The sequence below is a fragment of the Atractosteus spatula genome, unplaced genomic scaffold, assembly GCF_055471065.1.
Source record: "Atractosteus spatula isolate fAtrSpa1 unplaced genomic scaffold, fAtrSpa1.hap1 Scaffold_27, whole genome shotgun sequence".
NCBI classification, from domain to species: domain Eukaryota; kingdom Metazoa; phylum Chordata; class Actinopteri; order Semionotiformes; family Lepisosteidae; genus Atractosteus; species Atractosteus spatula.
Window position 1 is genome coordinate 86,070 of NW_028296841.1, and position 27,873 is coordinate 113,942.

The 27,873-nt window shown below is 62.8% G+C and overlaps 29 non-coding genes across 29 annotated transcripts; all 29 read right to left on the reverse strand.

Annotated features, from left to right (window-relative positions):
• Positions 1-264: 264 nt before the first annotated feature.
• Positions 265-455, reverse strand: LOC148807694 (U2 spliceosomal RNA). Its single transcript, XR_016088655.1, has one exon. It is a non-coding gene; the product is annotated as a U2 spliceosomal RNA (small nuclear RNA).
• A 785-nt stretch (positions 456-1,240) lies between these two features.
• Positions 1,241-1,431, reverse strand: LOC148807695 (U2 spliceosomal RNA). The gene has a single exon (XR_016088656.1). It is a non-coding gene; the product is annotated as a U2 spliceosomal RNA (small nuclear RNA).
• Positions 1,432-2,216: 785 nt separating this feature from the next.
• LOC148807696 (U2 spliceosomal RNA) lies at positions 2,217-2,407 on the reverse strand. The gene has a single exon (XR_016088657.1). It is a non-coding gene; the product is annotated as a U2 spliceosomal RNA (small nuclear RNA).
• A 781-nt stretch (positions 2,408-3,188) lies between these two features.
• Positions 3,189-3,379, reverse strand: LOC148807697 (U2 spliceosomal RNA). Its single transcript, XR_016088658.1, has one exon. It is a non-coding gene; the product is annotated as a U2 spliceosomal RNA (small nuclear RNA).
• Positions 3,380-4,164: 785 nt separating this feature from the next.
• LOC148807698 (U2 spliceosomal RNA) lies at positions 4,165-4,355 on the reverse strand. Its single transcript, XR_016088659.1, has one exon. It is a non-coding gene; the product is annotated as a U2 spliceosomal RNA (small nuclear RNA).
• Positions 4,356-5,138: 783 nt separating this feature from the next.
• On the reverse strand, positions 5,139-5,329 carry LOC148807699 (U2 spliceosomal RNA). The gene has a single exon (XR_016088660.1). It is a non-coding gene; the product is annotated as a U2 spliceosomal RNA (small nuclear RNA).
• Positions 5,330-6,099: 770 nt separating this feature from the next.
• LOC148807700 (U2 spliceosomal RNA) lies at positions 6,100-6,290 on the reverse strand. The gene has a single exon (XR_016088662.1). It is a non-coding gene; the product is annotated as a U2 spliceosomal RNA (small nuclear RNA).
• Positions 6,291-7,075: 785 nt separating this feature from the next.
• LOC148807701 (U2 spliceosomal RNA) lies at positions 7,076-7,266 on the reverse strand. Its single transcript, XR_016088663.1, has one exon. It is a non-coding gene; the product is annotated as a U2 spliceosomal RNA (small nuclear RNA).
• Positions 7,267-8,051: 785 nt separating this feature from the next.
• On the reverse strand, positions 8,052-8,242 carry LOC148807702 (U2 spliceosomal RNA). The gene has a single exon (XR_016088664.1). It is a non-coding gene; the product is annotated as a U2 spliceosomal RNA (small nuclear RNA).
• Positions 8,243-9,025: 783 nt separating this feature from the next.
• LOC148807703 (U2 spliceosomal RNA) lies at positions 9,026-9,216 on the reverse strand. The gene has a single exon (XR_016088665.1). It is a non-coding gene; the product is annotated as a U2 spliceosomal RNA (small nuclear RNA).
• A 785-nt stretch (positions 9,217-10,001) lies between these two features.
• Positions 10,002-10,192, reverse strand: LOC148807704 (U2 spliceosomal RNA). The gene has a single exon (XR_016088666.1). It is a non-coding gene; the product is annotated as a U2 spliceosomal RNA (small nuclear RNA).
• Positions 10,193-10,977: 785 nt separating this feature from the next.
• LOC148807705 (U2 spliceosomal RNA) lies at positions 10,978-11,168 on the reverse strand. Its single transcript, XR_016088667.1, has one exon. It is a non-coding gene; the product is annotated as a U2 spliceosomal RNA (small nuclear RNA).
• A 785-nt stretch (positions 11,169-11,953) lies between these two features.
• LOC148807706 (U2 spliceosomal RNA) lies at positions 11,954-12,144 on the reverse strand. Its single transcript, XR_016088668.1, has one exon. It is a non-coding gene; the product is annotated as a U2 spliceosomal RNA (small nuclear RNA).
• Positions 12,145-12,927: 783 nt separating this feature from the next.
• On the reverse strand, positions 12,928-13,118 carry LOC148807707 (U2 spliceosomal RNA). The gene has a single exon (XR_016088669.1). It is a non-coding gene; the product is annotated as a U2 spliceosomal RNA (small nuclear RNA).
• Positions 13,119-13,903: 785 nt separating this feature from the next.
• Positions 13,904-14,094, reverse strand: LOC148807708 (U2 spliceosomal RNA). The gene has a single exon (XR_016088670.1). It is a non-coding gene; the product is annotated as a U2 spliceosomal RNA (small nuclear RNA).
• A 783-nt stretch (positions 14,095-14,877) lies between these two features.
• LOC148807709 (U2 spliceosomal RNA) lies at positions 14,878-15,068 on the reverse strand. Its single transcript, XR_016088671.1, has one exon. It is a non-coding gene; the product is annotated as a U2 spliceosomal RNA (small nuclear RNA).
• Positions 15,069-15,853: 785 nt separating this feature from the next.
• LOC148807710 (U2 spliceosomal RNA) lies at positions 15,854-16,044 on the reverse strand. Its single transcript, XR_016088673.1, has one exon. It is a non-coding gene; the product is annotated as a U2 spliceosomal RNA (small nuclear RNA).
• A 785-nt stretch (positions 16,045-16,829) lies between these two features.
• LOC148807711 (U2 spliceosomal RNA) lies at positions 16,830-17,020 on the reverse strand. Its single transcript, XR_016088674.1, has one exon. It is a non-coding gene; the product is annotated as a U2 spliceosomal RNA (small nuclear RNA).
• A 783-nt stretch (positions 17,021-17,803) lies between these two features.
• On the reverse strand, positions 17,804-17,994 carry LOC148807712 (U2 spliceosomal RNA). The gene has a single exon (XR_016088675.1). It is a non-coding gene; the product is annotated as a U2 spliceosomal RNA (small nuclear RNA).
• Positions 17,995-18,779: 785 nt separating this feature from the next.
• On the reverse strand, positions 18,780-18,970 carry LOC148807713 (U2 spliceosomal RNA). Its single transcript, XR_016088676.1, has one exon. It is a non-coding gene; the product is annotated as a U2 spliceosomal RNA (small nuclear RNA).
• Positions 18,971-19,755: 785 nt separating this feature from the next.
• LOC148807714 (U2 spliceosomal RNA) lies at positions 19,756-19,946 on the reverse strand. The gene has a single exon (XR_016088677.1). It is a non-coding gene; the product is annotated as a U2 spliceosomal RNA (small nuclear RNA).
• Positions 19,947-20,731: 785 nt separating this feature from the next.
• Positions 20,732-20,922, reverse strand: LOC148807715 (U2 spliceosomal RNA). The gene has a single exon (XR_016088678.1). It is a non-coding gene; the product is annotated as a U2 spliceosomal RNA (small nuclear RNA).
• A 785-nt stretch (positions 20,923-21,707) lies between these two features.
• Positions 21,708-21,898, reverse strand: LOC148807716 (U2 spliceosomal RNA). Its single transcript, XR_016088679.1, has one exon. It is a non-coding gene; the product is annotated as a U2 spliceosomal RNA (small nuclear RNA).
• A 783-nt stretch (positions 21,899-22,681) lies between these two features.
• On the reverse strand, positions 22,682-22,872 carry LOC148807717 (U2 spliceosomal RNA). The gene has a single exon (XR_016088680.1). It is a non-coding gene; the product is annotated as a U2 spliceosomal RNA (small nuclear RNA).
• Positions 22,873-23,657: 785 nt separating this feature from the next.
• Positions 23,658-23,848, reverse strand: LOC148807718 (U2 spliceosomal RNA). Its single transcript, XR_016088681.1, has one exon. It is a non-coding gene; the product is annotated as a U2 spliceosomal RNA (small nuclear RNA).
• A 785-nt stretch (positions 23,849-24,633) lies between these two features.
• LOC148807719 (U2 spliceosomal RNA) lies at positions 24,634-24,824 on the reverse strand. The gene has a single exon (XR_016088682.1). It is a non-coding gene; the product is annotated as a U2 spliceosomal RNA (small nuclear RNA).
• A 785-nt stretch (positions 24,825-25,609) lies between these two features.
• Positions 25,610-25,800, reverse strand: LOC148807720 (U2 spliceosomal RNA). The gene has a single exon (XR_016088684.1). It is a non-coding gene; the product is annotated as a U2 spliceosomal RNA (small nuclear RNA).
• A 785-nt stretch (positions 25,801-26,585) lies between these two features.
• LOC148807721 (U2 spliceosomal RNA) lies at positions 26,586-26,778 on the reverse strand. The gene has a single exon (XR_016088804.1). It is a non-coding gene; the product is annotated as a U2 spliceosomal RNA (small nuclear RNA).
• A 785-nt stretch (positions 26,779-27,563) lies between these two features.
• LOC148807722 (U2 spliceosomal RNA) lies at positions 27,564-27,754 on the reverse strand. The gene has a single exon (XR_016088685.1). It is a non-coding gene; the product is annotated as a U2 spliceosomal RNA (small nuclear RNA).
• Between the last annotated feature and the right edge of the window lie 119 nt (positions 27,755-27,873).

Sequence of the window (27,873 nt, forward strand, 5' to 3'; positions counted from 1 at the left end):
ACAAGCCACGCCTGCCTCCCTGGAAAAAGGAGGAAAAAACTAAGTTTTTTGGAGGGAAAACGCACGGGAGCCGAAAAGGGGGCCGGCCTGCTTGCCGAGAGAGTCGAGGCGCGGGAAAGTGCACGGAGGGAGCACGGGAACGGGGAGGGGGAGAGAGAGAGACACAGAGACACACAGATGGACGAGAGACGAGACCGGAGAGGAAGGAGCTCCGGTCCACCTCGCTTGCTTGCTAGCTACGTCTGTCTTTTCACCGCTGAGAGAAGGTAGTGCACCGTTCCCGGAGGCGCTGCAATACCGGGCCGATGCGTGGAGAGGACGGAGCAAGCTCCTGATCCAGCTCCCTGTTCCAAAAATCCGTTTAATATGTGGTCCCCCGATGGGGGACGTATCAGATATTAAACTGATAAGAACAGATACTACACTTGATCTTAGCCAAAAGGCCGAGAAGCGATGCCCGACGCCGGCCTTGGGCGGGCGCGCGGGCGTCCGGCTGGCGCGCAGCGGCGCAGGCCGACGCCTCTGGAGCCCGGTCCGCACGCGGCTGCCGGCCGCCCGGACTCCGCTCTCCCCCTCTCTTGCCTGCCTGCTTGCTCGCCTGCCTGCGCCCGCCAGTCCCGGGCGGGGGCCCTGCTCTTTGATCTCCTGTCAACGGCCCGACAACGACCGCAGCCGCGGGGGGCGCCAGCCGGCCGGCCTCCTTAGCTTAGGCCCCTCCCACCAGCAGCAGCCGTGCCGAGTGAGCTGCAAGCGAAAGCGGACCGTCGGCACCTGCGGGCAGAGGCAAGGGGCAGCGCTCTCTCGGGAGGGACGGGGACACACACACACCTGCCTGCCTGCCGAAAAAAAGAAAGAAAAGGTGTATATACTAAGTTTTTTGGAGGGAAAACGGCCGGCTGTCGAAAGGGGCCCGCCTGCAAGGACGGGGACACACACACACACACACACACACACACACACACACACACACACACACACAAGCCACGCCTGCCTCCCTGGAAAAAGGAGGAAAAAACTAAGTTTTTTGGAGGGAAAACGCACGGGAGCCGAAAAGGGGGCCGGCCTGCTTGCCGAGAGAGTCGAGGCGCGGGAAAGTGCACGGAGGGAGCACGGGAACGGGGAGGGGGAGAGAGAGAGACACAGAGACACACAGATGGACGAGAGACGAGACCGGAGAGGAAGGAGCTCCGGTCCACCTCGCTTGCTTGCTAGCTACGTCTGTCTTTTCACCGCTGAGAGAAGGTAGTGCACCGTTCCCGGAGGCGCTGCAATACCGGGCCGATGCGTGGAGAGGACGGAGCAAGCTCCTGATCCAGCTCCCTGTTCCAAAAATCCGTTTAATATGTGGTCCCCCGATGGGGGACGTATCAGATATTAAACTGATAAGAACAGATACTACACTTGATCTTAGCCAAAAGGCCGAGAAGCGATGCCCGACGCCGGCCTTGGGCGGGCGCGCGGGCGTCCGGCTGGCGCGCAGCGGCGCAGGCCGACGCCTCTGGAGCCCGGTCCGCACGCGGCTGCCGGCCGCCCGGACTCCGCTCTCCCCCTCTCTTGCCTGCCTGCTTGCTCGCCTGCCTGCCCGCCAGTCCCGGGCGGGGGCCCTGCTCTTTGATCTCCTGTCAACGGCCCGACAACGACCGCAGCCGCGGGGGGCGCCAGCCGGCCGGCCTCCTTAGCTTAGGCCCCTCCCACCAGCAGCAGCCGTGCCGAGTGAGCTGCAAGCGAAAGCGGACCGTCGGCACCTGCGGGCAGAGGCAAGGGGCAGCGCTCTCTCGGGAGGGACGGGGACACACACACACCTGCCTGCCTGCCGAAAAAAAGAAAGAAAAGGTGTATATACTAAGTTTTTTGGAGGGAAAACGGCCGGCTGTCGAAAGGGGCCCGCCTGCAAGGACGGGGACACACACACACACACACACACACACACACACACACACACACACACACACACAAGCCACGCCTGCCTCCCTGGAAAAAGGAGGAAAAAACTAAGTTTTTTGGAGGGAAAACGCACGGGAGCCGAAAAGGGGGCCGGCCTGCTTGCCGAGAGAGTCGAGGCGCGGGAAAGTGCACGGAGGGAGCACGGGAACGGGGAGGGGGAGAGAGAGAGACACAGAGACACACAGATGGACGAGAGACGAGACCGGAGAGGAAGGAGCTCCGGTCCACCTCGCTTGCTTGCTAGCTACGTCTGTCTTTTCACCGCTGAGAGAAGGTAGTGCACCGTTCCCGGAGGCGCTGCAATACCGGGCCGATGCGTGGAGAGGACGGAGCAAGCTCCTGATCCAGCTCCCTGTTCCAAAAATCCGTTTAATATGTGGTCCCCCGATGGGGGACGTATCAGATATTAAACTGATAAGAACAGATACTACACTTGATCTTAGCCAAAAGGCCGAGAAGCGATGCCCGACGCCGGCCTTGGGCGGGCGCGCGGGCGTCCGGCTGGCGCGCAGCGGCGCAGGCCGACGCCTCTGGAGCCCGGTCCGCACGCGGCTGCCGGCCGCCCGGACTCCGCTCTCCCCCTCTCTTGCCTGCCTGCTTGCTCGCCTGCCTGCCCGCCAGTCCCGGGCGGGGGCCCTGCTCTTTGATCTCCTGTCAACGGCCCGACAACGACCGCAGCCGCGGGGGGCGCCAGCCGGCCGGCCTCCTTAGCTTAGGCCCCTCCCACCAGCAGCAGCCGTGCCGAGTGAGCTGCAAGCGAAAGCGGACCGTCGGCACCTGCGGGCAGAGGCAAGGGGCAGCGCTCTCTCGGGAGGGACGGGGACACACACACACCTGCCTGCCTGCCGAAAAAAAGAAAGAAAAGGTGTATATACTAAGTTTTTTGGAGGGAAAACGGCCGGCTGTCGAAGGGCCCGCCTGCAAGGACGGGGACACACACACACACACACACACACACACACACACACACACACACACACACAAGCCACGCCTGCCTCCCTGGAAAAAGGAGGAAAAAACTAAGTTTTTTGGAGGGAAAACGCACGGGAGCCGAAAAGGGGGCCGGCCTGCTTGCCGAGAGAGTCGAGGCGCGGGAAAGTGCACGGAGGGAGCACGGGAACGGGGAGGGGGAGAGAGAGAGACACAGAGACACACAGATGGACGAGAGACGAGACCGGAGAGGAAGGAGCTCCGGTCCACCTCGCTTGCTTGCTAGCTACGTCTGTCTTTTCACCGCTGAGAGAAGGTAGTGCACCGTTCCCGGAGGCGCTGCAATACCGGGCCGATGCGTGGAGAGGACGGAGCAAGCTCCTGATCCAGCTCCCTGTTCCAAAAATCCGTTTAATATGTGGTCCCCCGATGGGGGACGTATCAGATATTAAACTGATAAGAACAGATACTACACTTGATCTTAGCCAAAAGGCCGAGAAGCGATGCCCGACGCCGGCCTTGGGCGGGCGCGCGGGCGTCCGGCTGGCGCGCAGCGGCGCAGGCCGACGCCTCTGGAGCCCGGTCCGCACGCGGCTGCCGGCCGCCCGGACTCCGCTCTCCCCCTCTCTTGCCTGCCTGCTTGCTCGCCTGCCTGCCCGCCAGTCCCGGGCGGGGGCCCTGCTCTTTGATCTCCTGTCAACGGCCCGACAACGACCGCAGCCGCGGGGGGCGCCAGCCGGCCGGCCTCCTTAGCTTAGGCCCCTCCCACCAGCAGCAGCCGTGCCGAGTGAGCTGCAAGCGAAAGCGGACCGTCGGCACCTGCGGGCAGAGGCAAGGGGCAGCGCTCTCTCGGGAGGGACGGGGACACACACACACCTGCCTGCCTGCCGAAAAAAAGAAAGAAAAGGTGTATATACTAAGTTTTTTGGAGGGAAAACGGCCGGCTGTCGAAAGGGGCCCGCCTGCAAGGACGGGGACACACACACACACACACACACACACACACACACACACACACACACACACACAAGCCACGCCTGCCTCCCTGGAAAAAGGAGGAAAAAACTAAGTTTTTTGGAGGGAAAACGCACGGGAGCCGAAAAGGGGGCCGGCCTGCTTGCCGAGAGAGTCGAGGCGCGGGAAAGTGCACGGAGGGAGCACGGGAACGGGGAGGGGGAGAGAGAGAGACACAGAGACACACAGATGGACGAGAGACGAGACCGGAGAGGAAGGAGCTCCGGTCCACCTCGCTTGCTTGCTAGCTACGTCTGTCTTTTCACCGCTGAGAGAAGGTAGTGCACCGTTCCCGGAGGCGCTGCAATACCGGGCCGATGCGTGGAGAGGACGGAGCAAGCTCCTGATCCAGCTCCCTGTTCCAAAAATCCGTTTAATATGTGGTCCCCCGATGGGGGACGTATCAGATATTAAACTGATAAGAACAGATACTACACTTGATCTTAGCCAAAAGGCCGAGAAGCGATGCCCGACGCCGGCCTTGGGCGGGCGCGCGGGCGTCCGGCTGGCGCGCAGCGGCGCAGGCCGACGCCTCTGGAGCCCGGTCCGCACGCGGCTGCCGGCCGCCCGGACTCCGCTCTCCCCCTCTCTTGCCTGCCTGCTTGCTCGCCTGCCTGCCCGCCAGTCCCGGGCGGGGGCCCTGCTCTTTGATCTCCTGTCAACGGCCCGACAACGACCGCAGCCGCGGGGGGCGCCAGCCGGCCGGCCTCCTTAGCTTAGGCCCCTCCCACCAGCAGCAGCCGTGCCGAGTGAGCTGCAAGCGAAAGCGGACCGTCGGCACCTGCGGGCAGAGGCAAGGGGCAGCGCTCTCTCGGGAGGGACGGGGACACACACACACCTGCCTGCCTGCCGAAAAAAAGAAAGAAAAGGTGTATATACTAAGTTTTTTGGAGGGAAAACGGCCGGCTGTCGAAAGGGGCCCGCCTGCAAGGACGGGGACACACACACACACACACACACACACACACACACACACACACACACACACAAGCCACGCCTGCCTCCCTGGAAAAAGGAGGAAAAAACTAAGTTTTTTGGAGGGAAAACGCACGGGAGCCGAAAAGGGGGCCGGCCTGCTTGCCGAGAGAGTCGAGGCGCGGGAAAGTGCACGGAGGGAGCACGGGAACGGGGAGGGGGAGAGAGAGAGACACAGAGACACACAGATGGACGAGAGACGAGACCGGAGAGGAAGGAGCTCCGGTCCACCTCGCTTGCTTGCTAGCTACGTCTGTCTTTTCACCGCTGAGAGAAGGTAGTGCACCGTTCCCGGAGGCGCTGCAATACCGGGCCGATGCGTGGAGAGGACGGAGCAAGCTCCTGATCCAGCTCCCTGTTCCAAAAATCCGTTTAATATGTGGTCCCCCGATGGGGGACGTATCAGATATTAAACTGATAAGAACAGATACTACACTTGATCTTAGCCAAAAGGCCGAGAAGCGATGCCCGACGCCGGCCTTGGGCGGGCGCGCGGGCGTCCGGCTGGCGCGCAGCGGCGCAGGCCGACGCCTCTGGAGCCCGGTCCGCACGCGGCTGCCGGCCGCCCGGACTCCGCTCTCCCCCTCTCTTGCCTGCCTGCTTGCTCGCCTGCCTGCCCGCCAGTCCCGGGCGGGGGCCCTGCTCTTTGATCTCCTGTCAACGGCCCGACAACGACCGCAGCCGCGGGGGGCGCCAGCCGGCCGGCCTCCTTAGCTTAGGCCCCTCCCACCAGCAGCAGCCGTGCCGAGTGAGCTGCAAGCGAAAGCGGACCGTCGGCACCTGCGGGCAGAGGCAAGGGGCAGCGCTCTCTCGGGAGGGACGGGGACACACACACACCTGCCTGCCTAAGAAAAGGTGTATATACTAAGTTTTTTGGAGGGAAAACGGCCGGCTGTCGAAAGGGGCCCGCCTGCAAGGACGGGGACACACACACACACACACACACACACACACACACACACACACACACACACAAGCCACGCCTGCCTCCCTGGAAAAAGGAGGAAAAAACTAAGTTTTTTGGAGGGAAAACGCACGGGAGCCGAAAAGGGGGCCGGCCTGCTTGCCGAGAGAGTCGAGGCGCGGGAAAGTGCACGGAGGGAGCACGGGAACGGGGAGGGGGAGAGAGAGAGACACAGAGACACACAGATGGACGAGAGACGAGACCGGAGAGGAAGGAGCTCCGGTCCACCTCGCTTGCTTGCTAGCTACGTCTGTCTTTTCACCGCTGAGAGAAGGTAGTGCACCGTTCCCGGAGGCGCTGCAATACCGGGCCGATGCGTGGAGAGGACGGAGCAAGCTCCTGATCCAGCTCCCTGTTCCAAAAATCCGTTTAATATGTGGTCCCCCGATGGGGGACGTATCAGATATTAAACTGATAAGAACAGATACTACACTTGATCTTAGCCAAAAGGCCGAGAAGCGATGCCCGACGCCGGCCTTGGGCGGGCGCGCGGGCGTCCGGCTGGCGCGCAGCGGCGCAGGCCGACGCCTCTGGAGCCCGGTCCGCACGCGGCTGCCGGCCGCCCGGACTCCGCTCTCCCCCTCTCTTGCCTGCCTGCTTGCTCGCCTGCCTGCCCGCCAGTCCCGGGCGGGGGCCCTGCTCTTTGATCTCCTGTCAACGGCCCGACAACGACCGCAGCCGCGGGGGGCGCCAGCCGGCCGGCCTCCTTAGCTTAGGCCCCTCCCACCAGCAGCAGCCGTGCCGAGTGAGCTGCAAGCGAAAGCGGACCGTCGGCACCTGCGGGCAGAGGCAAGGGGCAGCGCTCTCTCGGGAGGGACGGGGACACACACACACCTGCCTGCCTGCCGAAAAAAAGAAAGAAAAGGTGTATATACTAAGTTTTTTGGAGGGAAAACGGCCGGCTGTCGAAAGGGGCCCGCCTGCAAGGACGGGGACACACACACACACACACACACACACACACACACACACACACACACACACACAAGCCACGCCTGCCTCCCTGGAAAAAGGAGGAAAAAACTAAGTTTTTTGGAGGGAAAACGCACGGGAGCCGAAAAGGGGGCCGGCCTGCTTGCCGAGAGAGTCGAGGCGCGGGAAAGTGCACGGAGGGAGCACGGGAACGGGGAGGGGGAGAGAGAGAGACACAGAGACACACAGATGGACGAGAGACGAGACCGGAGAGGAAGGAGCTCCGGTCCACCTCGCTTGCTTGCTAGCTACGTCTGTCTTTTCACCGCTGAGAGAAGGTAGTGCACCGTTCCCGGAGGCGCTGCAATACCGGGCCGATGCGTGGAGAGGACGGAGCAAGCTCCTGATCCAGCTCCCTGTTCCAAAAATCCGTTTAATATGTGGTCCCCCGATGGGGGACGTATCAGATATTAAACTGATAAGAACAGATACTACACTTGATCTTAGCCAAAAGGCCGAGAAGCGATGCCCGACGCCGGCCTTGGGCGGGCGCGCGGGCGTCCGGCTGGCGCGCAGCGGCGCAGGCCGACGCCTCTGGAGCCCGGTCCGCACGCGGCTGCCGGCCGCCCGGACTCCGCTCTCCCCCTCTCTTGCCTGCCTGCTTGCTCGCCTGCCTGCCCGCCAGTCCCGGGCGGGGGCCCTGCTCTTTGATCTCCTGTCAACGGCCCGACAACGACCGCAGCCGCGGGGGGCGCCAGCCGGCCGGCCTCCTTAGCTTAGGCCCCTCCCACCAGCAGCAGCCGTGCCGAGTGAGCTGCAAGCGAAAGCGGACCGTCGGCACCTGCGGGCAGAGGCAAGGGGCAGCGCTCTCTCGGGAGGGACGGGGACACACACACACCTGCCTGCCTGCCGAAAAAAAGAAAGAAAAGGTGTATATACTAAGTTTTTTGGAGGGAAAACGGCCGGCTGTCGAAAGGGGCCCGCCTGCAAGGACGGGGACACACACACACACACACACACACACACACACACACACACACACACACACACAAGCCACGCCTGCCTCCCTGGAAAAAGGAGGAAAAAACTAAGTTTTTTGGAGGGAAAACGCACGGGAGCCGAAAAGGGGGCCGGCCTGCTTGCCGAGAGAGTCGAGGCGCGGGAAAGTGCACGGAGGGAGCACGGGAACGGGGAGGGGGAGAGAGAGAGACACAGAGACACACAGATGGACGAGAGACGAGACCGGAGAGGAAGGAGCTCCGGTCCACCTCGCTTGCTTGCTAGCTACGTCTGTCTTTTCACCGCTGAGAGAAGGTAGTGCACCGTTCCCGGAGGCGCTGCAATACCGGGCCGATGCGTGGAGAGGACGGAGCAAGCTCCTGATCCAGCTCCCTGTTCCAAAAATCCGTTTAATATGTGGTCCCCCGATGGGGGACGTATCAGATATTAAACTGATAAGAACAGATACTACACTTGATCTTAGCCAAAAGGCCGAGAAGCGATGCCCGACGCCGGCCTTGGGCGGGCGCGCGGGCGTCCGGCTGGCGCGCAGCGGCGCAGGCCGACGCCTCTGGAGCCCGGTCCGCACGCGGCTGCCGGCCGCCCGGACTCCGCTCTCCCCCTCTCTTGCCTGCCTGCTTGCTCGCCTGCCTGCCCGCCAGTCCCGGGCGGGGGCCCTGCTCTTTGATCTCCTGTCAACGGCCCGACAACGACCGCAGCCGCGGGGGGCGCCAGCCGGCCGGCCTCCTTAGCTTAGGCCCCTCCCACCAGCAGCAGCCGTGCCGAGTGAGCTGCAAGCGAAAGCGGACCGTCGGCACCTGCGGGCAGAGGCAAGGGGCAGCGCTCTCTCGGGAGGGACGGGGACACACACACACCTGCCTGCCTGCCGAAAAAAAGAAAGAAAAGGTGTATATACTAAGTTTTTTGGAGGGAAAACGGCCGGCTGTCGAAAGGGGCCCGCCTGCAAGGACGGGGACACACACACACACACACACACACACACACACACACACACACACACACACAAGCCACGCCTGCCTCCCTGGAAAAAGGAGGAAAAAACTAAGTTTTTTGGAGGGAAAACGCACGGGAGCCGAAAAGGGGGCCGGCCTGCTTGCCGAGAGAGTCGAGGCGCGGGAAAGTGCACGGAGGGAGCACGGGAACGGGGAGGGGGAGAGAGAGAGACACAGAGACACACAGATGGACGAGAGACGAGACCGGAGAGGAAGGAGCTCCGGTCCACCTCGCTTGCTTGCTAGCTACGTCTGTCTTTTCACCGCTGAGAGAAGGTAGTGCACCGTTCCCGGAGGCGCTGCAATACCGGGCCGATGCGTGGAGAGGACGGAGCAAGCTCCTGATCCAGCTCCCTGTTCCAAAAATCCGTTTAATATGTGGTCCCCCGATGGGGGACGTATCAGATATTAAACTGATAAGAACAGATACTACACTTGATCTTAGCCAAAAGGCCGAGAAGCGATGCCCGACGCCGGCCTTGGGCGGGCGCGCGGGCGTCCGGCTGGCGCGCAGCGGCGCAGGCCGACGCCTCTGGAGCCCGGTCCGCACGCGGCTGCCGGCCGCCCGGACTCCGCTCTCCCCCTCTCTTGCCTGCCTGCTTGCTCGCCTGCCTGCCCGCCAGTCCCGGGCGGGGGCCCTGCTCTTTGATCTCCTGTCAACGGCCCGACAACGACCGCAGCCGCGGGGGGCGCCAGCCGGCCGGCCTCCTTAGCTTAGGCCCCTCCCACCAGCAGCAGCCGTGCCGAGTGAGCTGCAAGCGAAAGCGGACCGTCGGCACCTGCGGGCAGAGGCAAGGGGCAGCGCTCTCTCGGGAGGGACGGGGACACACACACACCTGCCTGCCTGCCGAAAAAAAGAAAGAAAAGGTGTATATACTAAGTTTTTTGGAGGGAAAACGGCCGGCTGTCGAAAGGGGCCCGCCTGCAAGGACGGGGACACACACACACACACACACACACACACACACACACACACACACACACACACAAGCCACGCCTGCCTCCCTGGAAAAAGGAGGAAAAAACTAAGTTTTTTGGAGGGAAAACGCACGGGAGCCGAAAAGGGGGCCGGCCTGCTTGCCGAGAGAGTCGAGGCGCGGGAAAGTGCACGGAGGGAGCACGGGAACGGGGAGGGGGAGAGAGAGAGACACAGAGACACACAGATGGACGAGAGACGAGACCGGAGAGGAAGGAGCTCCGGTCCACCTCGCTTGCTTGCTAGCTACGTCTGTCTTTTCACCGCTGAGAGAAGGTAGTGCACCGTTCCCGGAGGCGCTGCAATACCGGGCCGATGCGTGGAGAGGACGGAGCAAGCTCCTGATCCAGCTCCCTGTTCCAAAAATCCGTTTAATATGTGGTCCCCCGATGGGGGACGTATCAGATATTAAACTGATAAGAACAGATACTACACTTGATCTTAGCCAAAAGGCCGAGAAGCGATGCCCGACGCCGGCCTTGGGCGGGCGCGCGGGCGTCCGGCTGGCGCGCAGCGGCGCAGGCCGACGCCTCTGGAGCCCGGTCCGCACGCGGCTGCCGGCCGCCCGGACTCCGCTCTCCCCCTCTCTTGCCTGCCTGCTTGCTCGCCTGCCTGCCCGCCAGTCCCGGGCGGGGGCCCTGCTCTTTGATCTCCTGTCAACGGCCCGACAACGACCGCAGCCGCGGGGGGCGCCAGCCGGCCGGCCTCCTTAGCTTAGGCCCCTCTCACCAGCAGCAGCCGTGCCGAGTGAGCTGCAAGCGAAAGCGGACCGTCGGCACCTGCGGGCAGAGGCAAGGGGCAGCGCTCTCTCGGGAGGGACGGGGACACACACACACCTGCCTGCCTGCCGAAAAAAAGAAAGAAAAGGTGTATATACTAAGTTTTTTGGAGGGAAAACGGCCGGCTGTCGAAAGGGGCCCGCCTGCAAGGACGGGGACACACACACACACACACACACACACACACACACACACACACACACACACACAAGCCACGCCTGCCTCCCTGGAAAAAGGAGGAAAAAACTAAGTTTTTTGGAGGGAAAACGCACGGGAGCCGAAAAGGGGGCCGGCCTGCTTGCCGAGAGAGTCGAGGCGCGGGAAAGTGCACGGAGGGAGCACGGGAACGGGGAGGGGGAGAGAGAGAGACACAGAGACACACAGATGGACGAGAGACGAGACCGGAGAGGAAGGAGCTCCGGTCCACCTCGCTTGCTTGCTAGCTACGTCTGTCTTTTCACCGCTGAGAGAAGGTAGTGCACCGTTCCCGGAGGCGCTGCAATACCGGGCCGATGCGTGGAGAGGACGGAGCAAGCTCCTGATCCAGCTCCCTGTTCCAAAAATCCGTTTAATATGTGGTCCCCCGATGGGGGACGTATCAGATATTAAACTGATAAGAACAGATACTACACTTGATCTTAGCCAAAAGGCCGAGAAGCGATGCCCGACGCCGGCCTTGGGCGGGCGCGCGGGCGTCCGGCTGGCGCGCAGCGGCGCAGGCCGACGCCTCTGGAGCCCGGTCCGCACGCGGCTGCCGGCCGCCCGGACTCCGCTCTCCCCCTCTCTTGCCTGCCTGCTTGCTCGCCTGCCTGCCCGCCAGTCCCGGGCGGGGGCCCTGCTCTTTGATCTCCTGTCAACGGCCCGACAACGACCGCAGCCGCGGGGGGCGCCAGCCGGCCGGCCTCCTTAGCTTAGGCCCCTCCCACCAGCAGCAGCCGTGCCGAGTGAGCTGCAAGCGAAAGCGGACCGTCGGCACCTGCGGGCAGAGGCAAGGGGCAGCGCTCTCTCGGGAGGGACGGGGACACACACACACCTGCCTGCCTGCCGAAAAAAAGAAAGAAAAGGTGTATATACTAAGTTTTTTGGAGGGAAAACGGCCGGCTGTCGAAAGGGGCCCGCCTGCAAGGACGGGGACACACACACACACACACACACACACACACACACACACACACACACACACACAAGCCACGCCTGCCTCCCTGGAAAAAGGAGGAAAAAACTAAGTTTTTTGGAGGGAAAACGCACGGGAGCCGAAAAGGGGGCCGGCCTGCTTGCCGAGAGAGTCGAGGCGCGGGAAAGTGCACGGAGGGAGCACGGGAACGGGGAGGGGGAGAGAGAGAGACACAGAGACACACAGATGGACGAGAGACGAGACCGGAGAGGAAGGAGCTCCGGTCCACCTCGCTTGCTTGCTAGCTACGTCTGTCTTTTCACCGCTGAGAGAAGGTAGTGCACCGTTCCCGGAGGCGCTGCAATACCGGGCCGATGCGTGGAGAGGACGGAGCAAGCTCCTGATCCAGCTCCCTGTTCCAAAAATCCGTTTAATATGTGGTCCCCCGATGGGGGACGTATCAGATATTAAACTGATAAGAACAGATACTACACTTGATCTTAGCCAAAAGGCCGAGAAGCGATGCCCGACGCCGGCCTTGGGCGGGCGCGCGGGCGTCCGGCTGGCGCGCAGCGGCGCAGGCCGACGCCTCTGGAGCCCGGTCCGCACGCGGCTGCCGGCCGCCCGGACTCCGCTCTCCCCCTCTCTTGCCTGCCTGCTTGCTCGCCTGCCTGCCCGCCAGTCCCGGGCGGGGGCCCTGCTCTTTGATCTCCTGTCAACGGCCCGACAACGACCGCAGCCGCGGGGGGCGCCAGCCGGCCGGCCTCCTTAGCTTAGGCCCCTCCCACCAGCAGCAGCCGTGCCGAGTGAGCTGCAAGCGAAAGCGGACCGTCGGCACCTGCGGGCAGAGGCAAGGGGCAGCGCTCTCTCGGGAGGGACGGGGACACACACACACCTGCCTGCCTGCCGAAAAAAAGAAAGAAAAGGTGTATATACTAAGTTTTTTGGAGGGAAAACGGCCGGCTGTCGAAAGGGGCCCGCCTGCAAGGACGGGGACACACACACACACACACACACACACACACACACACACACACACACACACAAGCCACGCCTGCCTCCCTGGAAAAAGGAGGAAAAAACTAAGTTTTTTGGAGGGAAAACGCACGGGAGCCGAAAAGGGGGCCGGCCTGCTTGCCGAGAGAGTCGAGGCGCGGGAAAGTGCACGGAGGGAGCACGGGAACGGGGAGGGGGAGAGAGAGAGACACAGAGACACACAGATGGACGAGAGACGAGACCGGAGAGGAAGGAGCTCCGGTCCACCTCGCTTGCTTGCTAGCTACGTCTGTCTTTTCACCGCTGAGAGAAGGTAGTGCACCGTTCCCGGAGGCGCTGCAATACCGGGCCGATGCGTGGAGAGGACGGAGCAAGCTCCTGATCCAGCTCCCTGTTCCAAAAATCCGTTTAATATGTGGTCCCCCGATGGGGGACGTATCAGATATTAAACTGATAAGAACAGATACTACACTTGATCTTAGCCAAAAGGCCGAGAAGCGATGCCCGACGCCGGCCTTGGGCGGGCGCGCGGGCGTCCGGCTGGCGCGCAGCGGCGCAGGCCGACGCCTCTGGAGCCCGGTCCGCACGCGGCTGCCGGCCGCCCGGACTCCGCTCTCCCCCTCTCTTGCCTGCCTGCTTGCTCGCCTGCCTGCCCGCCAGTCCCGGGCGGGGGCCCTGCTCTTTGATCTCCTGTCAACGGCCCGACAACGACCGCAGCCGCGGGGGGCGCCAGCCGGCCGGCCTCCTTAGCTTAGGCCCCTCCCACCAGCAGCAGCCGTGCCGAGTGAGCTGCAAGCGAAAGCGGACCGTCGGCACCTGCGGGCAGAGGCAAGGGGCAGCGCTCTCTCGGGAGGGACGGGGACACACACACACCTGCCTGCCTGCCGAAAAAAAGAAAGAAAAGGTGTATATACTAAGTTTTTTGGAGGGAAAACGGCCGGCTGTCGAAAGGGGCCCGCCTGCAAGGACGGGGACACACACACACACACACACACACACACACACACACACACACACACACACACAAGCCACGCCTGCCTCCCTGGAAAAAGGAGGAAAAAACTAAGTTTTTTGGAGGGAAAACGCACGGGAGCCGAAAAGGGGGCCGGCCTGCTTGCCGAGAGAGTCGAGGCGCGGGAAAGTGCACGGAGGGAGCACGGGAACGGGGAGGGGGAGAGAGAGAGACACAGAGACACACAGATGGACGAGAGACGAGACCGGAGAGGAAGGAGCTCCGGTCCACCTCGCTTGCTTGCTAGCTACGTCTGTCTTTTCACCGCTGAGAGAAGGTAGTGCACCGTTCCCGGAGGCGCTGCAATACCGGGCCGATGCGTGGAGAGGACGGAGCAAGCTCCTGATCCAGCTCCCTGTTCCAAAAATCCGTTTAATATGTGGTCCCCCGATGGGGGACGTATCAGATATTAAACTGATAAGAACAGATACTACACTTGATCTTAGCCAAAAGGCCGAGAAGCGATGCCCGACGCCGGCCTTGGGCGGGCGCGCGGGCGTCCGGCTGGCGCGCAGCGGCGCAGGCCGACGCCTCTGGAGCCCGGTCCGCACGCGGCTGCCGGCCGCCCGGACTCCGCTCTCCCCCTCTCTTGCCTGCCTGCTTGCTCGCCTGCCTGCCCGCCAGTCCCGGGCGGGGGCCCTGCTCTTTGATCTCCTGTCAACGGCCCGACAACGACCGCAGCCGCGGGGGGCGCCAGCCGGCCGGCCTCCTTAGCTTAGGCCCCTCCCACCAGCAGCAGCCGTGCCGAGTGAGCTGCAAGCGAAAGCGGACCGTCGGCACCTGCGGGCAGAGGCAAGGGGCAGCGCTCTCTCGGGAGGGACGGGGACACACACACACCTGCCTGCCTGCCGAAAAAAAGAAAGAAAAGGTGTATATACTAAGTTTTTTGGAGGGAAAACGGCCGGCTGTCGAAAGGGGCCCGCCTGCAAGGACGGGGACACACACACACACACACACACACACACACACACACACACACACACACACAAGCCACGCCTGCCTCCCTGGAAAAAGGAGGAAAAAACTAAGTTTTTTGGAGGGAAAACGCACGGGAGCCGAAAAGGGGGCCGGCCTGCTTGCCGAGAGAGTCGAGGCGCGGGAAAGTGCACGGAGGGAGCACGGGAACGGGGAGGGGGAGAGAGAGAGACACAGAGACACACAGATGGACGAGAGACGAGACCGGAGAGGAAGGAGCTCCGGTCCACCTCGCTTGCTTGCTAGCTACGTCTGTCTTTTCACCGCTGAGAGAAGGTAGTGCACCGTTCCCGGAGGCGCTGCAATACCGGGCCGATGCGTGGAGAGGACGGAGCAAGCTCCTGATCCAGCTCCCTGTTCCAAAAATCCGTTTAATATGTGGTCCCCCGATGGGGGACGTATCAGATATTAAACTGATAAGAACAGATACTACACTTGATCTTAGCCAAAAGGCCGAGAAGCGATGCCCGACGCCGGCCTTGGGCGGGCGCGCGGGCGTCCGGCTGGCGCGCAGCGGCGCAGGCCGACGCCTCTGGAGCCCGGTCCGCACGCGGCTGCCGGCCGCCCGGACTCCGCTCTCCCCCTCTCTTGCCTGCCTGCTTGCTCGCCTGCCTGCCCGCCAGTCCCGGGCGGGGGCCCTGCTCTTTGATCTCCTGTCAACGGCCCGACAACGACCGCAGCCGCGGGGGGCGCCAGCCGGCCGGCCTCCTTAGCTTAGGCCCCTCCCACCAGCAGCAGCCGTGCCGAGTGAGCTGCAAGCGAAAGCGGACCGTCGGCACCTGCGGGCAGAGGCAAGGGGCAGCGCTCTCTCGGGAGGGACGGGGACACACACACACCTGCCTGCCTGCCGAAAAAAAGAAAGAAAAGGTGTATATACTAAGTTTTTTGGAGGGAAAACGGCCGGCTGTCGAAAGGGGCCCGCCTGCAAGGACGGGGACACACACACACACACACACACACACACACACACACACACACACACACACACAAGCCACGCCTGCCTCCCTGGAAAAAGGAGGAAAAAACTAAGTTTTTTGGAGGGAAAACGCACGGGAGCCGAAAAGGGGGCCGGCCTGCTTGCCGAGAGAGTCGAGGCGCGGGAAAGTGCACGGAGGGAGCACGGGAACGGGGAGGGGGAGAGAGAGAGACACAGAGACACACAGATGGACGAGAGACGAGACCGGAGAGGAAGGAGCTCCGGTCCACCTCGCTTGCTTGCTAGCTACGTCTGTCTTTTCACCGCTGAGAGAAGGTAGTGCACCGTTCCCGGAGGCGCTGCAATACCGGGCCGATGCGTGGAGAGGACGGAGCAAGCTCCTGATCCAGCTCCCTGTTCCAAAAATCCGTTTAATATGTGGTCCCCCGATGGGGGACGTATCAGATATTAAACTGATAAGAACAGATACTACACTTGATCTTAGCCAAAAGGCCGAGAAGCGATGCCCGACGCCGGCCTTGGGCGGGCGCGCGGGCGTCCGGCTGGCGCGCAGCGGCGCAGGCCGACGCCTCTGGAGCCCGGTCCGCACGCGGCTGCCGGCCGCCCGGACTCCGCTCTCCCCCTCTCTTGCCTGCCTGCTTGCTCGCCTGCCTGCCCGCCAGTCCCGGGCGGGGGCCCTGCTCTTTGATCTCCTGTCAACGGCCCGACAACGACCGCAGCCGCGGGGGGCGCCAGCCGGCCGGCCTCCTTAGCTTAGGCCCCTCCCACCAGCAGCAGCCGTGCCGAGTGAGCTGCAAGCGAAAGCGGACCGTCGGCACCTGCGGGCAGAGGCAAGGGGCAGCGCTCTCTCGGGAGGGACGGGGACACACACACACCTGCCTGCCTGCCGAAAAAAAGAAAGAAAAGGTGTATATACTAAGTTTTTTGGAGGGAAAACGGCCGGCTGTCGAAAGGGGCCCGCCTGCAAGGACGGGGACACACACACACACACACACACACACACACACACACACACACACACACACACAAGCCACGCCTGCCTCCCTGGAAAAAGGAGGAAAAAACTAAGTTTTTTGGAGGGAAAACGCACGGGAGCCGAAAAGGGGGCCGGCCTGCTTGCCGAGAGAGTCGAGGCGCGGGAAAGTGCACGGAGGGAGCACGGGAACGGGGAGGGGGAGAGAGAGAGACACAGAGACACACAGATGGACGAGAGACGAGACCGGAGAGGAAGGAGCTCCGGTCCACCTCGCTTGCTTGCTAGCTACGTCTGTCTTTTCACCGCTGAGAGAAGGTAGTGCACCGTTCCCGGAGGCGCTGCAATACCGGGCCGATGCGTGGAGAGGACGGAGCAAGCTCCTGATCCAGCTCCCTGTTCCAAAAATCCGTTTAATATGTGGTCCCCCGATGGGGGACGTATCAGATATTAAACTGATAAGAACAGATACTACACTTGATCTTAGCCAAAAGGCCGAGAAGCGATGCCCGACGCCGGCCTTGGGCGGGCGCGCGGGCGTCCGGCTGGCGCGCAGCGGCGCAGGCCGACGCCTCTGGAGCCCGGTCCGCACGCGGCTGCCGGCCGCCCGGACTCCGCTCTCCCCCTCTCTTGCCTGCCTGCTTGCTCGCCTGCCTGCCCGCCAGTCCCGGGCGGGGGCCCTGCTCTTTGATCTCCTGTCAACGGCCCGACAACGACCGCAGCCGCGGGGGGCGCCAGCCGGCCGGCCTCCTTAGCTTAGGCCCCTCCCACCAGCAGCAGCCGTGCCGAGTGAGCTGCAAGCGAAAGCGGACCGTCGGCACCTGCGGGCAGAGGCAAGGGGCAGCGCTCTCTCGGGAGGGACGGGGACACACACACACCTGCCTGCCTGCCGAAAAAAAGAAAGAAAAGGTGTATATACTAAGTTTTTTGGAGGGAAAACGGCCGGCTGTCGAAAGGGGCCCGCCTGCAAGGACGGGGACACACACACACACACACACACACACACACACACACACACACACACACACAAGCCACGCCTGCCTCCCTGGAAAAAGGAGGAAAAAACTAAGTTTTTTGGAGGGAAAACGCACGGGAGCCGAAAAGGGGGCCGGCCTGCTTGCCGAGAGAGTCGAGGCGCGGGAAAGTGCACGGAGGGAGCACGGGAACGGGGAGGGGGAGAGAGAGAGACACAGAGACACACAGATGGACGAGAGACGAGACCGGAGAGGAAGGAGCTCCGGTCCACCTCGCTTGCTTGCTAGCTACGTCTGTCTTTTCACCGCTGAGAGAAGGTAGTGCACCGTTCCCGGAGGCGCTGCAATACCGGGCCGATGCGTGGAGAGGACGGAGCAAGCTCCTGATCCAGCTCCCTGTTCCAAAAATCCGTTTAATATGTGGTCCCCCGATGGGGGACGTATCAGATATTAAACTGATAAGAACAGATACTACACTTGATCTTAGCCAAAAGGCCGAGAAGCGATGCCCGACGCCGGCCTTGGGCGGGCGCGCGGGCGTCCGGCTGGCGCGCAGCGGCGCAGGCCGACGCCTCTGGAGCCCGGTCCGCACGCGGCTGCCGGCCGCCCGGACTCCGCTCTCCCCCTCTCTTGCCTGCCTGCTTGCTCGCCTGCCTGCCCGCCAGTCCCGGGCGGGGGCCCTGCTCTTTGATCTCCTGTCAACGGCCCGACAACGACCGCAGCCGCGGGGGGCGCCAGCCGGCCGGCCTCCTTAGCTTAGGCCCCTCCCACCAGCAGCAGCCGTGCCGAGTGAGCTGCAAGCGAAAGCGGACCGTCGGCACCTGCGGGCAGAGGCAAGGGGCAGCGCTCTCTCGGGAGGGACGGGGACACACACACACCTGCCTGCCTGCCGAAAAAAAGAAAGAAAAGGTGTATATACTAAGTTTTTTGGAGGGAAAACGGCCGGCTGTCGAAAGGGGCCCGCCTGCAAGGACGGGGACACACACACACACACACACACACACACACACACACACACACACACACACACAAGCCACGCCTGCCTCCCTGGAAAAAGGAGGAAAAAACTAAGTTTTTTGGAGGGAAAACGCACGGGAGCCGAAAAGGGGGCCGGCCTGCTTGCCGAGAGAGTCGAGGCGCGGGAAAGTGCACGGAGGGAGCACGGGAACGGGGAGGGGGAGAGAGAGAGACACAGAGACACACAGATGGACGAGAGACGAGACCGGAGAGGAAGGAGCTCCGGTCCACCTCGCTTGCTTGCTAGCTACGTCTGTCTTTTCACCGCTGAGAGAAGGTAGTGCACCGTTCCCGGAGGCGCTGCAATACCGGGCCGATGCGTGGAGAGGACGGAGCAAGCTCCTGATCCAGCTCCCTGTTCCAAAAATCCGTTTAATATGTGGTCCCCCGATGGGGGACGTATCAGATATTAAACTGATAAGAACAGATACTACACTTGATCTTAGCCAAAAGGCCGAGAAGCGATGCCCGACGCCGGCCTTGGGCGGGCGCGCGGGCGTCCGGCTGGCGCGCAGCGGCGCAGGCCGACGCCTCTGGAGCCCGGTCCGCACGCGGCTGCCGGCCGCCCGGACTCCGCTCTCCCCCTCTCTTGCCTGCCTGCTTGCTCGCCTGCCTGCCCGCCAGTCCCGGGCGGGGGCCCTGCTCTTTGATCTCCTGTCAACGGCCCGACAACGACCGCAGCCGCGGGGGGCGCCAGCCGGCCGGCCTCCTTAGCTTAGGCCCCTCCCACCAGCAGCAGCCGTGCCGAGTGAGCTGCAAGCGAAAGCGGACCGTCGGCACCTGCGGGCAGAGGCAAGGGGCAGCGCTCTCTCGGGAGGGACGGGGACACACACACACCTGCCTGCCTGCCGAAAAAAAGAAAGAAAAGGTGTATATACTAAGTTTTTTGGAGGGAAAACGGCCGGCTGTCGAAAGGGGCCCGCCTGCAAGGACGGGGACACACACACACACACACACACACACACACACACACACACACACACACACACAAGCCACGCCTGCCTCCCTGGAAAAAGGAGGAAAAAACTAAGTTTTTTGGAGGGAAAACGCACGGGAGCCGAAAAGGGGGCCGGCCTGCTTGCCGAGAGAGTCGAGGCGCGGGAAAGTGCACGGAGGGAGCACGGGAACGGGGAGGGGGAGAGAGAGAGACACAGAGACACACAGATGGACGAGAGACGAGACCGGAGAGGAAGGAGCTCCGGTCCACCTCGCTTGCTTGCTAGCTACGTCTGTCTTTTCACCGCTGAGAGAAGGTAGTGCACCGTTCCCGGAGGCGCTGCAATACCGGGCCGATGCGTGGAGAGGACGGAGCAAGCTCCTGATCCAGCTCCCTGTTCCAAAAATCCGTTTAATATGTGGTCCCCCGATGGGGGACGTATCAGATATTAAACTGATAAGAACAGATACTACACTTGATCTTAGCCAAAAGGCCGAGAAGCGATGCCCGACGCCGGCCTTGGGCGGGCGCGCGGGCGTCCGGCTGGCGCGCAGCGGCGCAGGCCGACGCCTCTGGAGCCCGGTCCGCACGCGGCTGCCGGCCGCCCGGACTCCGCTCTCCCCCTCTCTTGCCTGCCTGCTTGCTCGCCTGCCTGCCCGCCAGTCCCGGGCGGGGGCCCTGCTCTTTGATCTCCTGTCAACGGCCCGACAACGACCGCAGCCGCGGGGGGCGCCAGCCGGCCGGCCTCCTTAGCTTAGGCCCCTCTCACCAGCAGCAGCCGTGCCGAGTGAGCTGCAAGCGAAAGCGGACCGTCGGCACCTGCGGGCAGAGGCAAGGGGCAGCGCTCTCTCGGGAGGGACGGGGACACACACACACCTGCCTGCCTGCCGAAAAAAAGAAAGAAAAGGTGTATATACTAAGTTTTTTGGAGGGAAAACGGCCGGCTGTCGAAAGGGGCCCGCCTGCAAGGACGGGGACACACACACACACACACACACACACACACACACACACACACACACACACACAAGCCACGCCTGCCTCCCTGGAAAAAGGAGGAAAAAACTAAGTTTTTTGGAGGGAAAACGCACGGGAGCCGAAAAGGGGGCCGGCCTGCTTGCCGAGAGAGTCGAGGCGCGGGAAAGTGCACGGAGGGAGCACGGGAACGGGGAGGGGGAGAGAGAGAGACACAGAGACACACAGATGGACGAGAGACGAGACCGGAGAGGAAGGAGCTCCGGTCCACCTCGCTTGCTTGCTAGCTACGTCTGTCTTTTCACCGCTGAGAGAAGGTAGTGCACCGTTCCCGGAGGCGCTGCAATACCGGGCCGATGCGTGGAGAGGACGGAGCAAGCTCCTGATCCAGCTCCCTGTTCCAAAAATCCGTTTAATATGTGGTCCCCCGATGGGGGACGTATCAGATATTAAACTGATAAGAACAGATACTACACTTGATCTTAGCCAAAAGGCCGAGAAGCGATGCCCGACGCCGGCCTTGGGCGGGCGCGCGGGCGTCCGGCTGGCGCGCAGCGGCGCAGGCCGACGCCTCTGGAGCCCGGTCCGCACGCGGCTGCCGGCCGCCCGGACTCCGCTCTCCCCCTCTCTTGCCTGCCTGCTTGCTCGCCTGCCTGCCCGCCAGTCCCGGGCGGGGGCCCTGCTCTTTGATCTCCTGTCAACGGCCCGACAACGACCGCAGCCGCGGGGGGCGCCAGCCGGCCGGCCTCCTTAGCTTAGGCCCCTCCCACCAGCAGCAGCCGTGCCGAGTGAGCTGCAAGCGAAAGCGGACCGTCGGCACCTGCGGGCAGAGGCAAGGGGCAGCGCTCTCTCGGGAGGGACGGGGACACACACACACCTGCCTGCCTGCCGAAAAAAAGAAAGAAAAGGTGTATATACTAAGTTTTTTGGAGGGAAAACGGCCGGCTGTCGAAAGGGGCCCGCCTGCAAGGACGGGGACACACACACACACACACACACACACACACACACACACACACACACACACACAAGCCACGCCTGCCTCCCTGGAAAAAGGAGGAAAAAACTAAGTTTTTTGGAGGGAAAACGCACGGGAGCCGAAAAGGGGGCCGGCCTGCTTGCCGAGAGAGTCGAGGCGCGGGAAAGTGCACGGAGGGAGCACGGGAACGGGGAGGGGGAGAGAGAGAGACACAGAGACACACAGATGGACGAGAGACGAGACCGGAGAGGAAGGAGCTCCGGTCCACCTCGCTTGCTTGCTAGCTACGTCTGTCTTTTCACCGCTGAGAGAAGGTAGTGCACCGTTCCCGGAGGCGCTGCAATACCGGGCCGATGCGTGGAGAGGACGGAGCAAGCTCCTGATCCAGCTCCCTGTTCCAAAAATCCGTTTAATATGTGGTCCCCCGATGGGGGACGTATCAGATATTAAACTGATAAGAACAGATACTACACTTGATCTTAGCCAAAAGGCCGAGAAGCGATGCCCGACGCCGGCCTTGGGCGGGCGCGCGGGCGTCCGGCTGGCGCGCAGCGGCGCAGGCCGACGCCTCTGGAGCCCGGTCCGCACGCGGCTGCCGGCCGCCCGGACTCCGCTCTCCCCCTCTCTTGCCTGCCTGCTTGCTCGCCTGCCTGCCCGCCAGTCCCGGGCGGGGGCCCTGCTCTTTGATCTCCTGTCAACGGCCCGACAACGACCGCAGCCGCGGGGGGCGCCAGCCGGCCGGCCTCCTTAGCTTAGGCCCCTCCCACCAGCAGCAGCCGTGCCGAGTGAGCTGCAAGCGAAAGCGGACCGTCGGCACCTGCGGGCAGAGGCAAGGGGCAGCGCTCTCTCGGGAGGGACGGGGACACACACACACCTGCCTGCCTGCCGAAAAAAAGAAAGAAAAGGTGTATATACTAAGTTTTTTGGAGGGAAAACGGCCGGCTGTCGAAAGGGGCCCGCCTGCAAGGACGGGGACACACACACACACACACACACACACACACACACACACACACACACACACAAGCCACGCCTGCCTCCCTGGAAAAAGGAGGAAAAAACTAAGTTTTTTGGAGGGAAAACGCACGGGAGCCGAAAAGGGGGCCGGCCTGCTTGCCGAGAGAGTCGAGGCGCGGGAAAGTGCACGGAGGGAGCACGGGAACGGGGAGGGGGAGAGAGAGAGACACAGAGACACACAGATGGACGAGAGACGAGACCGGAGAGGAAGGAGCTCCGGTCCACCTCGCTTGCTTGCTAGCTACGTCTGTCTTTTCACCGCTGAGAGAAGGTAGTGCACCGTTCCCGGAGGCGCTGCAATACCGGGCCGATGCGTGGAGAGGACGGAGCAAGCTCCTGATCCAGCTCCCTGTTCCAAAAATCCGTTTAATATGTGGTCCCCCGATGGGGGACGTATCAGATATTAAACTGATAAGAACAGATACTACACTTGATCTTAGCCAAAAGGCCGAGAAGCGATGCCCGACGCCGGCCTTGGGCGGGCGCGCGGGCGTCCGGCTGGCGCGCAGCGGCGCAGGCCGACGCCTCTGGAGCCCGGTCCGCACGCGGCTGCCGGCCGCCCGGACTCCGCTCTCCCCCTCTCTTGCCTGCCTGCTTGCTCGCCTGCCTGCCCGCCAGTCCCGGGCGGGGGCCCTGCTCTTTGATCTCCTGTCAACGGCCCGACAACGACCGCAGCCGCGGGGGGCGCCAGCCGGCCGGCCTCCTTAGCTTAGGCCCCTCCCACCAGCAGCAGCCGTGCCGAGTGAGCTGCAAGCGAAAGCGGACCGTCGGCACCTGCGGGCAGAGGCAAGGGGCAGCGCTCTCTCGGGAGGGACGGGGACACACACACACCTGCCTGCCTGCCGAAAAAAAGAAAGAAAAGGTGTATATACTAAGTTTTTTGGAGGGAAAACGGCCGGCTGTCGAAAGGGGCCCGCCTGCAAGGACGGGGACACACACACACACACACACACACACACACACACACACACACACACACACACAAGCCACGCCTGCCTCCCTGGAAAAAGGAGGAAAAAACTAAGTTTTTTGGAGGGAAAACGCACGGGAGCCGAAAAGGGGGCCGGCCTGCTTGCCGAGAGAGTCGAGGCGCGGGAAAGTGCACGGAGGGAGCACGGGAACGGGGAGGGGGAGAGAGAGAGACACAGAGACACACAGATGGACGAGAGACGAGACCGGAGAGGAAGGAGCTCCGGTCCACCTCGCTTGCTTGCTAGCTACGTCTGTCTTTTCACCGCTGAGAGAAGGTAGTGCACCGTTCCCGGAGGCGCTGCAATACCGGGCCGATGCGTGGAGAGGACGGAGCAAGCTCCTGATCCAGCTCCCTGTTCCAAAAATCCGTTTAATATGTGGTCCCCCGATGGGGGACGTATCAGATATTAAACTGATAAGAACAGATACTACACTTGATCTTAGCCAAAAGGCCGAGAAGCGATGCCCGACGCCGGCCTTGGGCGGGCGCGCGGGCGTCCGGCTGGCGCGCAGCGGCGCAGGCCGACGCCTCTGGAGCCCGGTCCGCACGCGGCTGCCGGCCGCCCGGACTCCGCTCTCCCCCTCTCTTGCCTGCCTGCTTGCTCGCCTGCCTGCCCGCCAGTCCCGGGCGGGGGCCCTGCTCTTTGATCTCCTGTCAACGGCCCGACAACGACCGCAGCCGCGGGGGGCGCCAGCCGGCCGGCCTCCTTAGCTTAGGCCCCTCTCACCAGCAGCAGCCGTGCCGAGTGAGCTGCAAGCGAAAGCGGACCGTCGGCACCTGCGGGCAGAGGCAAGGGGCAGCGCTCTCTCGGGAGGGACGGGGACACACACACACCTGCCTGCCTGCCGAAAAAAAGAAAGAAAAGGTGTATATACTAAGTTTTTTGGAGGGAAAACGGCCGGCTGTCGAAAGGGGCCCGCCTGCAAGGACGGGGACACACACACACACACACACACACACACACACACACACACACACACACACACAAGCCACGCCTGCCTCCCTGGAAAAAGGAGGAAAAAACTAAGTTTTTTGGAGGGAAAACGCACGGGAGCCGAAAAGGGGGCCGGCCTGCTTGCCGAGAGAGTCGAGGCGCGGGAAAGTGCACGGAGGGAGCACGGGAACGGGGAGGGGGAGAGAGAGAGACACAGAGACACACAGATGGACGAGAGACGAGACCGGAGAGGAAGGAGCTCCGGTCCACCTCGCTTGCTTGCTAGCTACGTCTGTCTTTTCACCGCTGAGAGAAGGTAGTGCACCGTTCCCGGAGGCGCTGCAATACCGGGCCGATGCGTGGAGAGGACGGAGCAAGCTCCTGATCCAGCTCCCTGTTCCAAAAATCCGTTTAATATGTGGTCCCCCGATGGGGGACGTATCAGATATTAAACTGATAAGAACAGATACTACACTTGATCTTAGCCAAAAGGCCGAGAAGCGATGCCCGACGCCGGCCTTGGGCGGGCGCGCGGGCGTCCGGCTGGCGCGCAGCGGCGCAGGCCGACGCCTCTGGAGCCCGGTCCGCACGCGGCTGCCGGCCGCCCGGACTCCGCTCTCCCCCTCTCTTGCCTGCCTGCTTGCTCGCCTGCCTGCCCGCCAGTCCCGGGCGGGGGCCCTGCTCTTTGATCTCCTGTCAACGGCCCGACAACGACCGCAGCCGCGGGGGGCGCCAGCCGGCCGGCCTCCTTAGCTTAGGCCCCTCCCACCAGCAGCAGCCGTGCCGAGTGAGCTGCAAGCGAAAGCGGACCGTCGGCACCTGCGGGCAGAGGCAAGGGGCAGCGCTCTCTCGGGAGGGACGGGGACACACACACACCTGCCTGCCTGCCGAAAAAAAGAAAGAAAAGGTGTATATACTAAGTTTTTTGGAGGGAAAACGGCCGGCTGTCGAAAGGGGCCCGCCTGCAAGGACGGGGACACACACACACACACACACACACACACACACACACACACACACACACACACAAGCCACGCCTGCCTCCCTGGAAAAAGGAGGAAAAAACTAAGTTTTTTGGAGGGAAAACGCACGGGAGCCGAAAAGGGGGCCGGCCTGCTTGCCGAGAGAGTCGAGGCGCGGGAAAGTGCACGGAGGGAGCACGGGAACGGGGAGGGGGAGAGAGAGAGACACAGAGACACACAGATGGACGAGAGACGAGACCGGAGAGGAAGGAGCTCCGGTCCACCTCGCTTGCTTGCTAGCTACGTCTGTCTTTTCACCGCTGAGAGAAGGTAGTGCACCGTTCCCGGAGGCGCTGCAATACCGGGCCGATGCGTGGAGAGGACGGAGCAAGCTCCTGATCCAGCTCCCTGTTCCAAAAATCCGTTTAATATGTGGTCCCCCGATGGGGGACGTATCAGATATTAAACTGATAAGAACAGATACTACACTTGATCTTAGCCAAAAGGCCGAGAAGCGATGCCCGACGCCGGCCTTGGGCGGGCGCGCGGGCGTCCGGCTGGCGCGCAGCGGCGCAGGCCGACGCCTCTGGAGCCCGGTCCGCACGCGGCTGCCGGCCGCCCGGACTCCGCTCTCCCCCTCTCTTGCCTGCCTGCTTGCTCGCCTGCCTGCCCGCCAGTCCCGGGCGGGGGCCCTGCTCTTTGATCTCCTGTCAACGGCCCGACAACGACCGCAGCCGCGGGGGGCGCCAGCCGGCCGGCCTCCTTAGCTTAGGCCCCTCTCACCAGCAGCAGCCGTGCCGAGTGAGCTGCAAGCGAAAGCGGACCGTCGGCACCTGCGGGCAGAGGCAAGGGGCAGCGCTCTCTCGGGAGGGACGGGGACACACACACACCTGCCTGCCTGCCGAAAAAAAGAAAGAAAAGGTGTATATACTAAGTTTTTTGGAGGGAAAACGGCCGGCTGTCGAAAGGGGCCCGCCTGCAAGGACGGGGACACACACACACACACACACACACACACACACACACACACACACACACACACAAGCCACGCCTGCCTCCCTGGAAAAAGGAGGAAAAAACTAAGTTTTTTGGAGGGAAAACGCACGGGAGCCGAAAAGGGGGCCGGCCTGCTTGCCGAGAGAGTCGAGGCGCGGGAAAGTGCACGGAGGGAGCACGGGAACGGGGAGGGGGAGAGAGAGAGACACAGAGACACACAGATGGACGAGAGACGAGACCGGAGAGGAAGGAGCTCCGGTCCACCTCGCTTGCTTGCTAGCTACGTCTGTCTTTTCACCGCTGAGAGAAGGTAGTGCACCGTTCCCGGAGGCGCTGCAATACCGGGCCGATGCGTGGAGAGGACGGAGCAAGCTCCTGATCCAGCTCCCCCTGTTCCAAAAATCCGTTTAATATGTGGTCCCCCGATGGGGGACGTATCAGATATTAAACTGATAAGAACAGATACTACACTTGATCTTAGCCAAAAGGCCGAGAAGCGATGCCCGACGCCGGCCTTGGGCGGGCGCGCGGGCGTCCGGCTGGCGCGCAGCGGCGCAGGCCGACGCCTCTGGAGCCCGGTCCGCACGCGGCTGCCGGCCGCCCGGACTCCGCTCTCCCCCTCTCTTGCCTGCCTGCTTGCTCGCCTGCCTGCCCGCCAGTCCCGGGCGGGGGCCCTGCTCTTTGATCTCCTGTCAACGGCCCGACAACGACCGCAGCCGCGGGGGGCGCCAGCCGGCCGGCCTCCTTAGCTTAGGCCCCTCCCACCAGCAGCAGCCGTGCCGAGTGAGCTGCAAGCGAAAGCGGACCGTCGGCACCTGCGGGCAGAGGCAAGGGGCAGCGCTCTCTCGGGAGGGACGGGGACACACACACACCTGCCTGCCTGCCGAAAAAAAGAAAGAAAAGGTGTATATACTAAGTTTTTTGGAGGGAAAACGGCCGGCTGTCGAAAGGGGCCCGCCTGCAAGGACGGGGACACACACACACACACACACACACACACACACACACACACACACACACACACAAGCCACGCCTGCCTCCCTGGAAAAAGGAGGAAAAAACTAAGTTTTTTGGAGGGAAAACGCACGGGAGCCGAAAAGGGGGCCGGCCTGCTTGCCGAGAGAGTCGAGGCGCGGGAAAGTGCACGGAGGGAGCACGGGAACGGGGAGGGGGAGAGAGAGAGACACAGAGACACACAGATGGACGAGAGACGAGACCGGAGAGGAAGGAGCTCCGGTCCACCTCGCTTGCTTGCTAGCTACGTCTGTCTTTTCACCGCTGAGAGAAGGTAGTGCACCGTTCCCGGAGGCGCTGCAATACCGGGCCGATGCGTGGAGAGGACGGAGCAAGCTCCTGATCCAGCTCCCTGTTCCAAAAATCCGTTTAATATGTGGTCCCCCGATGGGGGACGTATCAGATATTAAACTGATAAGAACAGATACTACACTTGATCTTAGCCAAAAGGCCGAGAAGCGATGCCCGACGCCGGCCTTGGGCGGGCGCGCGGGCGTCCGGCTGGCGCGCAGCGGCGCAGGCCGACGCCTCTGGAGCCCGGTCCGCACGCGGCTGCCGGCCGCCCGGACTCCGCTCTCCCCC